Source organism: Haliaeetus leucocephalus, unplaced genomic scaffold (assembly GCF_000737465.1).
Source record: "Haliaeetus leucocephalus isolate CR32 unplaced genomic scaffold, Haliaeetus_leucocephalus-4.0 Scaffold163, whole genome shotgun sequence".
Taxonomy (NCBI): Eukaryota; Metazoa; Chordata; class Aves; order Accipitriformes; family Accipitridae; genus Haliaeetus; species Haliaeetus leucocephalus.
Window position 1 is genome coordinate 1,417,689 of NW_010972599.1, and position 9,160 is coordinate 1,426,848.

Sequence of the window (9,160 nt, forward strand, 5' to 3'; positions counted from 1 at the left end):
CTTCTAACCCTACCCCTCAGCCCCCTTTTCTAGGAAGGTGATTCTCTCTTTGCCCCCAAATACCTGTTTCTCTCCAAGGGCCAGGCTCTTCCGCTCAGCTCAGACTTCTCCCTCTTCGCCTGGCTCTCCTCCTGCCTGCACTCAAATAAACAGGCTCCTTCCACAGTTCTGCCCAGGCTCACCACAACCTGGAGCAGGCATGGCTGGCACGTGGGATGCAGACAGCCAAGATAGTCTGGTCACCGACAGCCACGAGCGGAAGGAACCTCTCAACACAAACACCATCTCTGGCCATGTCAGCTATTCTTACAACCTAAAGTCCCTCCTCCAGACCTCAGAAGAGATGAAGCTTTGCAAAGAATAGTGGTTTTTTACTAAAATATAGAGTAACAAGGTTTTCAGGAAGAGGACGAAGGCAAACATGCTGGGGTTTTAAGCTACCACTTCTAAGAATAAAGCTAATTTAAAAGCAGTATCTAGCAGCAAAGCAGCGAGGGAAATTCCTGCCCCAAAAAACTGCAGTTTGGCAGTGTTATAGGCAATAAGTATGCAAATTTAGAAATCCTCTGCATTGCCAGCCTTTCCTAAAACTGCCACAATAAAATGCTGTGGTAAGAGAATGTTATGGAGGTTTCAAATCCAAGCTCTGAAAAACTGGCAGAATTAAAGATAGCTGCAAAACCTTGACTTGCCTTTCTCATGTACTAAAAAAAAAAAAACCAAAACCCCAACAAAAAACAACTACCCCTCTGCAAAGCCCACTTCCACCGAGTGCACATAGCAGATTAGATTTGGTAAAATGAAGCAATTGTTCAGTATTTCTACTTGTAACTCACCACACGGCCCTATGCCCTATTTATTTCATACCAGCCAAGCCATGCACAGAATGAACAATATTTAATTTTCTCAGGGGCTCAAAGCCACGGCATTCATCACTACTCTATCCAGTTGCTTCAAAAGCTTTTAATTCACTTTCACAATATCTCCGTAAGAGAAAAAAAAAATATTATCCCCTCTGTAGAAACAATGGGAGCACAGACTGAGGCCAGGACTTTGAAAAGCATTCACCAGTTTTGCTCCCCTAGTGATGTTCCTGGAGTCACACCCTTCGAAGTTTGACACGTAGCCCATGTTAGTGTATTGATTCAACAAAAGCCCCAATTCTTGAGCCAGTATTTCCTTACCAGTGCTGAAAAAGGACCAGTTCCTACGTCTCACTTTCCTGGATCCCTCAAAGCCATCCCACCCCTCCAACACTGCTCTAGCAGGATCAGCATCTACCCCACGAGAGTCAGCTCCAGTCTGTCCCTGGGCATGCTTACCAAAACTTACACTAGAGAGAGAAAGAGAAAGATGAAAGCTGCCTAAGTGAAAGAGTGGTCTGTTAAGCAATAAGCATAATCTTAATGTCTTGTGACTTAATGGACTAAAAGTATTAAAACTGCAAATATGCTGCACATAAAAATTTTTTCTAAGGTGTTAACTGAAAGCTTCTAGCCAGAGTAACACCGTTTTGAAGCACCGAACATGGCATTTTGTAACCTGCCTGTTGATTATCTTGATCTGGGTTTCTTTAAGGAGCATCCACCTGTTTCACAGACCAATGGTTTCCTCCAACTGCTTTTTGTCCTTACACTTTACTAGCGAAACTCGTGGCAATTTCAGGCAGTGTTGTGGACTTAAGAGATGTAAATTGCAGCAACACAGGGGTGAGGGTAAGAGGAAGTCCAGCACAGCAGCACTTCAAGCACTACATGCAAAAACTACATTCAGAAGAAACCTAATAGAATTTTACCTCTACACATTTTCAGATGGCTAGTTTCTGTAAATCAGTATGAGCACACCCTTCAATGGCCTTTTAATCTGTTGCCACTCTTACGGCTCAATAAGAATTAAGTGTCCTAATCCTTGAGTGAGACAGAAATAAACTGTTTACAAAAGTTCCTCCAAAGAAAATCAAAAGACTTATCACTCAGCACTTTTACTGATTTAATACAGAAGCACAGTTAGAGTCCCAGAGTCCATCTACATCCTAGAACTGTGATTACATCTTCCAAACTAATATCAAAACTACTTTAACCTTTAATCTGATTCCCGAACCTGTGAGACTGCAACCTGTGCAAAGCGACTTGTGTTAGCCATCTATACTCCCAAGAACACCAAAACTGACTAATGATATCTTGATGCTTGGATAAGAAAGGATGCAAACTGCAAATTACTATTATGAAAGTATTGTTTCAAAACAAAACAGTCAATTTCTTGTGGAATAAAATCTATAATAGAGCTGAACATCATTTTTCAAGTCAACATTGATCTTAATGTTAGCCATAAAAGCTTAATGAAGTGCCTACAGGAGCTAGGGTGTGATAAAAATGCAGCTTGATCTACCATGTATTATAGGAACGTGCACAGGACGTGAGGAAGAACGCTACACCTCCTTCCTTTGCCAGATGTGGCCACATCTGCATGCATCCACAGTGTGCCGCAGCACAGCATCAGGCAGCGGTTGCCTAGCAACTGGGGGGGGGCTGCTCCCCTGGGTACCAGGCCCTGCCAAAAAGCCCCCAGCGCTGCCCAGCCGCTCCCCGGTTTCCCATCGGTCGCCAGATGCAGCACGCGTAACTCATGACACCAGCCTGGCTTTCCAGACTGCAGGGAGGTCTGGGGCTTGCTCTCGGAGAGGGGAAGGGATTTGGTTTTTCTGCTGCTGAGTAGTTCCCAGCTCCTTCAACCTCCCCTGGAGCTGAGCCCGACGGCACCCGACGGCTACGTGGGATCGGGAGGCAGTGGAGGGGATGCACTGGGCAGTACCTAGCTGGATAACAAAACAGCCAGGAATCCCACCAGCACCCTGAAGCCTGTCTCGCCAGAGAAGGAAAAGGAGGTCTGCTTCTGCCTCCTGGTCAGTACACGCTCAAACAAGTTTTGCTCTATGCTAGAAGAGCTTTAACTGGCAGGTTGATGATGGCAGTAGAGGAACAGAAGACAGCAAAATACGCCCCAGCAATACCTGTGCAGCCACTACGGTGGCTTGCTTTCTCAGAGGACAAGGGATAGAGCTGCGTTTCCAAATCACATCATGGTTCTTACTGCGGTTAAGTAGCACATGTCATGGGTGCAATGCTTCACAGTTGAAAAGCAGAATCAAAAATGCCTATTCCTGATAATCCATTATTTGTACTGGTGTTTTATAGTATACGTTTGATTATCACCGTATACAGCTACATATTTGCACAGAAACTATTTCCTCAACATCTCTGCATAGCACCAAATTGCAGACAGAACTCTTCCTCCTCTCTTCCTTTACACGCCTCTAAATTAACAGTATTGGGGGGGGGGGGGGAATATTTTTTGGGGGGGTGGGCAGAAAACTGCCTTGGTTGACCTTTTGGGGTACATATCCATTACCGTATACAGCCTTCAGATGGCAGGCACATTAGAAAGATGAGTAAGTGGATGGAGTTACATTACTGTTATGACTCCACTGGTAATTTCCTGCTTTTTCATTATTTAACTGAGGCATGCTGCATTTTCTAGTGAATCTGTTATTTGTCATGTAGACCGTTCTTTTAATGTATGCAACTTAACACCTCAGTCAGCACTGAAATTTATCCTGTTTGACATCTCTGTATGTTAGTAAGCATCTCAATTCACAGCCTTTCAAGTGTTCCTCTCATACATACTTGAAAGAATTTAGGCTAAAGGCAAAGAAATAGAAACCTCAGGATGGCCATCGATACTGTTACGATATTGACCACAAGAGTACTATATATAAGAATAGCAGATCATTTTATGAACCAGTTAATTCAGACATTAAATTACTGCTGTTGACAAATCCTTGTTATAATGCAAGATTTGACACTCAAATGATGTACGAGTTAATGAACGCTGAGCTCATGATAGTAGCAGAATAGTTAATTTTTAAAAAATGAATGCAACTCTGTAGTAAAAGCATCCATAAAACCCTCCAGTCAAGTAGTGTTTCAGCCTTTCAGAACTGATCTATAGTACACATCTGCTCTGTCAGAGCCATTTGGATCAGACTTCTGCAAAAAATGGGTAGGTCAGCTGAAGAGTGATCAGAAAGAAGTTTGCTGGAAGAAATTCCCGAGCAGAAATAAGAGTGATCACAAATGTCTTCTTCATACCTAAGGAAGGCAGACCAGAGTTCAGCTCATCTGAAATCTAAGATTTCCAGCCTTTACCTCTAATATATCAAAGGATGAATGTGACTGTTCCTTGTAGCTTTCCTGTGATTCACTGCAGCTGCCAGAGTAAAAACGGACAACAACAATATTTAAGCGCCAGTCACAGAAAGATTTGGCATTATTATTTTTGTCAATCTCTGCTGCTGAATCAGGGTCCAACGCAGGCAGTACTGCACTGAATGGCAATTAGCCAGCGTGAACTGACAAAACTCTATTAAAACATAAGTGCATCCACACATCCTAGCACCATGGTATCATGGAATATGATTTAACAAGCTAAAGTCCACTGCTTAAGCTTTCAGTAAAATGTGTTACATTGCATTATAAATTGTATTTATCAGAGTTGCTACGAGAGCAATTATCATTAAAAAACTGAAGAGGCAAGCTTGCTTTAAGAGCTATTAAGGTTTGCAACCCTATCTTTCTAAGGCATACCTTAATTTTAAAATAAACACATTTAAAATATATTTTGCCTACAAAAATCTTATGGCTAGATTGATCTAGCCAAACCTTAATATATACTACACTCTCCCAAAACCACAAATCATCATTTAATACCATAAACAGTTTATTAATTCATGTACAGCTATCTGAAGAACTTATAATGCTAGAACTGTCCATCTCCAAGATCAATACAGGAAGCTCTTTCACATTTAGTAAGAGGGAAGGAGAAAAAAAAAAAAAGGAAAAAAAAACCCCATGTATCTCTCGTTAGAGCTATCCAGTGTTTTGTGTTTTAAGAATTAGTTTCTCCCCCTCTCTCTTTTCCTGAAATAGGCTGCTTGACATTTAATAATAGACCTATTCTTCATTTTAAAATGCATTTCCGTGACTCAGAAATTAAAGTGGAAAAGACTTATTAATTCATCTAACCAAACTTCTTTGTAATAAAAGCCTACCCTTTATTTTGCGTTGCTTCGTTCAGGCTAGAGTCATGCAATGACTAGCACCAGTTTCTCCCAGAATCGATACCTCAAAGCACCACATCCCCAATACCCAGAAAAGAAAAGGTTTTTGTGTTCAGGGCCATCTCATTGTACGCCACGTAGCTTGCAAATGATGTCAAATTTGTTTAGAATTTACTCCCTCCTTTAAAGTCCATGCCTTCAGATACTACCCTTGTACTAAACCAAGCTGTTTCTACCAATGTGTTGGCACAAAGCACCAAAAACATAAAGGCCAACAACAACAACAAACAACAATAACAACAAAAAAACCCAAACAAACAAAAAAAACCCCAAAAAAACCCCACCACCTAAAAGAATATGGACATAAACTCAATACCCAAATACCAGAAGAGAATCCCAGGTGCTATAATGTCTTGGAAGCTCACAGACAAAATGCAAGGTCCTCCTCTCATTCCTTTTTCCACATTCATCCCCCAAAGCGCAGTCTATCTAGTAACAGATAAAAACAAACTGGATGACTTTGGTCACCAGCCTCACAGGTTTCTCCTTGCCTCGACAGTCAGACTTGGCACCTCCCCTCTCTAACCTACACTGACCACCCCACAGGGTGATAGGCAGGTATCCCCTTGCAAGGTGCTGCACGACCTCTTCACAGCTAATTAGCAGACTAACCTGACTATATTTATTCTGTTCTCAGATGGTGGGTGTTCTCCCACATACTAGTGAAATTAAAAAGTAACACGTACTTGAGTGGTATTGATGACTTGACAGATACCACCCAGAGCAAGTTTTCTAGCTCTTCAAACAAGAACAAAATGCTGGAGCAAGCCAGGCAGTGACACAAGGACCAGGGGAAAAGCTACAGGACAAGTATCCAAGGAAGAACACAGCCCAAGCAGCTAGAGCCATGTACCAGAGGATTTCCCCACGAACCTTTGACAAACATGTGGCTTGCCAGCACAGACGCCACACATCCCACGGAGAGATAAGGACCAGCTGCCCAGCCACCCCGGCCGTGCCAACACACTAATTATCAACATTACACTAACACTGACAAGTAACTAAACACTCACATTGCACCAATTCCGCTGACCAAACGGACAAAGATATTTGTGCCTGAAGATAATACTACAAACACAAAATTTTAAACAGCTGGAACCAGAGTGTCACCAAAGAAATAACCACTGCCTTCTGTAAGACAGTCTCCTACACAAGTCCTGTTTGTAAGAGCAACTCCTTACTACTCCACATCACCAAAAAGGGTAGTAACCTACTGGATGTACATGTATGGGTCAAGGCCATGGCATAAACCCACACCTAGCACTGTGCAGTCCTAGCACAGAAGAGTCGGAGCACAATACTCATCAGTAGTCACTGACTTGAACCTGAAGATCAGTCAAGCAAATAGCAACCGTAAAGCATTCCTGCTCACAGGAGCTGGGAGGGTTTACCTGCCAAGGAACACCTGCGGCTACATAAATGAAAGACATGTATTTCACCTATTTTGTGAAGACAACGACCTGTTGATTCTTTTTTCTACATACCAAGGCCAAAGGACCTCATTTGTAATGCTGGGAAATCAGAACTCCCTCACTTCTTTCAGTCCAACAGAACAACAGTCTTGAAAAAAGCAAAGTTTGTGAATACTAAAAAGGCCATTTTTGGCAATCAGTCAGTTGACACATCACACTTACTCTAACTTAAAACTGACCATCATAAAAGTAGTAGAATATGCTGTCCAATCCTCTTTTTTTTTCATTCATCTCAAAGTTTTTGAAGAAAGCAGGTTTGATAAAAGTGCACAGCTCTCACTCTACTGGATTTAGAAGAAACTAAACCGTATTTTCCTATGTTCATAAAAGCAATGTACAGCCAAAGGGAACTCACTTCTCCCATATTTTCAGGAAAACTGTTCTCCTGACCGCACCTGCTAATGTACAAAACCCACTAGAATTGTGTCTTACATAGAAAAATATTACAAGGTTTCCTAGTTTCCTAATTCTAAGCGATTCTGCTTTTCTTCTTTGGCCTTAATTTTTCTGTCATTTGACAGTGGGGTTAGGTAGTTCTCTGCTATATTTTGCCTCAACCCAAAACAACTGTACTTAATGTTAGAAGGAGAGTAACTCAACCCGATTCTGCACATTCCCCAATATAAACTGGTCATAAGCTTTTGCTACAGCTAGTACGGAATGTTTTCACAACTTATTCTCCCCTAGGAATAGGGTTCTTGGGGGTACAGATGGTGAGAACAGATACATCACCTCTCTTCTTCATGAACATTCAGGAAGAATCATAGCTTTTTCTGGGGTGGACAGGAGGCAGGTGTTAACAGACATAAATCCCAGAACCAGGTAGGCTTAGGTCCTCCCCTTCAGTCTTCATTTCTGCCTGAAAGGCACAGTTGTTTACACTCATATTTTCTAAAAGCTCATCTGCAGTCAAACAGGAGACTGTGAGTCTGGCTTTCCACCCTATTCTACCAGCATCAGCATCTCCTGATAGTGCACACTCATCTTCGGGAACTTGCAAACACTAATCACTTGTGTACAAGCACAAGGATAGGAAGATAACAGCACATGCTTTTTTTCACTGAAGCAGTATTCTAAGAAACAGTCACTTCTAAACCTCAAAAAACTAACCCCAGGGGAAGCCAAATTCATGCCATGTTACAGACTCTCAGTTTAATGCCATCCAAACCCACTTTTTATGTACAAAAAAAAAAAACCCAAAACCACAACCACTAAAGCATTTGTACTAACAGGCCTAGCTAAAAAATTATCTAAAGTATACCACTTTTCAAGTTACACTAATTTTAACTGTCCTCATTAGCCTTAGCACCTTTGCATGGTTTTACTGATGAACACAGAACATCAAGACCACCGGTAATCAGATGTGCTGTCAACCAAGGGCACAACAGAGGAAAATTAAAAAGACTAATTGAAAAACAATACAAGCTTTAAGGCCTCATCTCCTTCCTCAAAGTCCAGTGGCCATCAACCAGTTAAAATAATCTCTGCCTCTTGCTTTCCTCTGCATAATTCTGAGCATGTCTTAATCTCTCATTAATCTTTTCTCTTACTATTTCCAGTCACCCAAGAGCACCCAAACAAATACTCAGCCCATTCTCATTTTGCAACAAAGAAATAATATCAGCTCTAGCAACTGGGGGTTTTTTTCTTTACTATTTCAGATGGATAAAATTTCACGTCAAAAAACTGTAAAATAAACTTTATTTTCTGTTAGCTCCGAAGAAGTTTTTACCCGGTTCCTGGGAAAACAGCCGGCATCCTAACTTTATCACGTTCCGAGGGAAAACCCCGGCTTCCAAACAGCCGTGCCACAACTCATTTACACCGGGGTTCGACTGTTTACAACCACGCGAAAGGGACATAAGCGGCCACCAAAACCCTAGCGGCGTTTCGCGCTGCCAGCCCGGTGCGCCCCGCTCCGCCGTGAGGGGAGGCACGGCGCCGGGAAAACGGGCACGAAGCAGGCTGAGGGACGGCCAGAGAGGTTCGAAACCTTCCAGCGAAATTCACAGCCCAAAGCGTTATTCCACCTCTACCATAAACATACTCGACCGATGGTTTCCCGGTGACATTTAGATCTGTCCTCGCAACCTCAAAAAGCAGACGGTTATCAGTTCGTGAGGGGAAAAAAAAACTGCATCCCAGGACTCGGATTGAACCGCAGTTTGTCACACACAGAGCCGGTGCTTCGGGTCAGGCTTCTCCCCGCTTCCAAACCCCTCCACCACGTAAAAACGTAGCTGGAGTCAGCAGGAAAGGCAGCGGGGAACGGGCTAAGGGCAGCTTTCCCCGCGAAGCGCCCTCGCCCAGCGCACCGCTCCCCCCCTCCCCGGCCCCGAGGAAGGCGGTTCGCCCGCGGAGCCGCCGCCAAACGCCACGCACCGAAAAGTTGACACCAGGAGCCGGCGTGAGGTGAGGTGAAACGAGATAAGGTGAGGTGAACTGAGGTAAAGTGAGGGGAGACGAGGCGATCCCCGCTCCTGGCGGGCACCGCCGGCACCCGTCCCGCCCC